Source organism: Schistocerca americana, chromosome 1 (genome assembly GCF_021461395.2).
Source record: "Schistocerca americana isolate TAMUIC-IGC-003095 chromosome 1, iqSchAmer2.1, whole genome shotgun sequence".
Classification (NCBI taxonomy): Eukaryota; Metazoa; Arthropoda; class Insecta; order Orthoptera; family Acrididae; genus Schistocerca; species Schistocerca americana.
The window spans coordinates 140,145,579-140,148,363 of NC_060119.1; positions in this window are offsets into that span (position 1 = coordinate 140,145,579).

Here is a 2,785-nt window from a genome sequence, read left to right on the forward strand (position 1 = left end):
GTAAGCAGTAGCGCGTACTTCTCAAGCTTTATTGAGAAAATCGAAAGATAATTTCGGTCGTCAAATATATACGTGCGCGTGGCCATTTCTACCATGAAGCAACGGCAGCGGAGTGGTTAGTGTTGAAGCTCTGTAATCGCTGGATTGCTGGCTCGAGTCCCGCTCGTCAGTTTTTTTTAATTTCTAACACAGTCATTTTCTTTACTATCTACATTACAATTGATGTAATGGGAAAAATACGTGCAATCGGATGAACTTTTATTAAATTTACAATGCTATTTGGCAGTCTACAAATTTTTACTGTCACAAATAATATTATATTCATAACTACCGACTAGTAAACAACCAAACGCATAAAGTGATACTGAAAATGTATGCTTGTCGGTGTCTTCAAAATTGTTCGTATTTAATCGAAAGAGAACGAGAAATTGCTTCTCGTGAAGACGCTATTAAAATACACTCGATACTGCATGACCAATGATCAGCGCCGATATTTAAGGAAATGCTGCGTTATGCATGGTTTGCTTCCAAATTATCGGCTGAAATAGAGGTTTTTGAAAATGTTAACGAGGTTTGTTTTTCACGGAAAACCTCAAAAGACCTTGCGTGTGCGGAAAGATATCATTTATTCAATGCAGCTCTTGCCGTTTAACTTTGTTTTTCATGTTTTTACGAAAAATACCATCCTGCAACTTGCACTCGTAATGTCGAAAGCGACGACTAATTGTATACCTTTCGGAAGCCGTCTGTGCCGGTCAAAACTTGGAGGTAACAAGTCGCTTCGGGCTCCTTCCAGGTATAAGGGATTTCTCAAATCACGGACTAGCATACATTTTCAGTATCACTTTATGCGTTTGTCCGTTTAATAGTCGGTAGTTATGAATATTATATTATTTGTGACAATAAAAATTTGTAGACTGCCAAATAACATTGTAAATTTAATAAAAGTTCATCCGATTACACGTATTTTTCCCATTACATCAATTGTAATATAAATAGTAAAGAAAATGACTGTGTTAGAAATAAAAAAAAAGACTGACGAGCGGGACTCGATCCAGCGACCCAGCGATTACAGGGCTTGAACGCCAACCACTTTTTGCATTTTCTTCGTTGTTGATCGGTGTGTTTGGTCGTTGAGGACGTCACATGACATCCGTTAAAGTTCGTTTGTTGGTCATTCCACTCAGTTTTTTTTATTACAGAAGCCAACCAGTTCTCTGACCGAACACGCTGAGCTACCGTGCCGGCTACCACTCGGCTGCCGGCGCTTCATGGTAAAAGTGGCCACTCACAGGTATATATTTGACGACCGAAATTATCTTGCGTTTTTCTCAATAACGCTTGACAAGTACGCTCTACTGCTTACACATTTTGTTGTCCATATCGAGTACTACGAGTGTACGAAGTTTGCACTAAATCCCCGTTCCAAACGTCGTGGCCTCTCCTTGTCAGCTTAATTTTTAACTTATAATTTAGATCTACATAAAAAATCATCCAGTTCTTTCCCCTGCTAGTAATATGACAAAAGCAAAGAAGATATGTTCTCGAATTCTAATACATCTCTAATCTTTTTCCTGTAAACTGCCTCTGTTACGGCTTTAACAGTTAGCTCCATTCCTTCCTGCAATTACTCTACGAGAGAACATTTGCAGATTATAGTTTTGCCATTTACTTCTTGCATTACACTATTGTTAAAGCAGTTCACAGTCTCTTGGGTGTATGTTGTCAACTCTTCTCCTCCAGTGTTGCGGAATTTGCGTACAGAACTTTTAAGTTTACCACTTAAGCAAACCAATGGTCATTACGTATAGTTATTCCATCGCTTTTCAACTCTGCAAACGTTTTTTCTGTTACCAGGTGCTCTGTGTCTAGTCCGCCACATTTTCATGCAATATAAACACAGTTTTTAAGGAGATCCAAATAGAAAATGAGATTTATAAACATATTTTTTTTAGATATAATTGAATCAGTTTTTATGAAAAGGTCGTGAGTCCAATTTTTCACAACTTCAGATTTCAATGTTTTTGCATTCTCCATCTGTAGATGCATGTATCTGTTTTGAGAACGTCATGAGTTTCTGCCTTTAAACTCAAGAAAATCGTTGCCAAAATATTAATTGGTACGAAAATGTTAAGAGTCCAGGACTCATGACGTTTTCATACTACATCTTCTCTTTAGTTTAATGCAATATTTTTTAAATCACCGGAAGTAGCCTACGGTTTATGTCCCTACGTTAACAAAAATCAGAATTTGCGAGTACCGATTTCATGATATATTGTTGGCACCACATTGTGGTAATCATTGAAGAAGATCCTTTCAGTCAAGCCACATCAAGCCTTGCACAGAATGTCCTCTCTTCAATATCTGAGGCTAAGAGAGAAGAATGGGTACAATCAATGTTCGACTGTGACATGAGTAAAAGTAGCCAAAAGGCCCGGAGGCTATTACATCGCCTGAGTAATGATAACACTAAGGTCAATACATGCGTTAATGTTAAACCAGACCAAACTACTAACCAGCTCCTCATTAATGGCAAATCAACTAAACCCAGAAATATAGAGAGGAAACAATTATTCAGGCAAACGGATCAAGACAATAGTATCTTATCTCTTTCTTTCTCTCTTGAAGAATTGAATTCACCCCTGAATAAATGTAAATTGGGAAAAGCAGCAGGATTGGATGAAATTAGAGCTGAACAAATCAAGAATTTTGGTCCTGCTACAATGCTTTGGTTACTGGAGTTTATGAACAACTGTATTCGAGAATGCAAGATCCCTGAAGTATG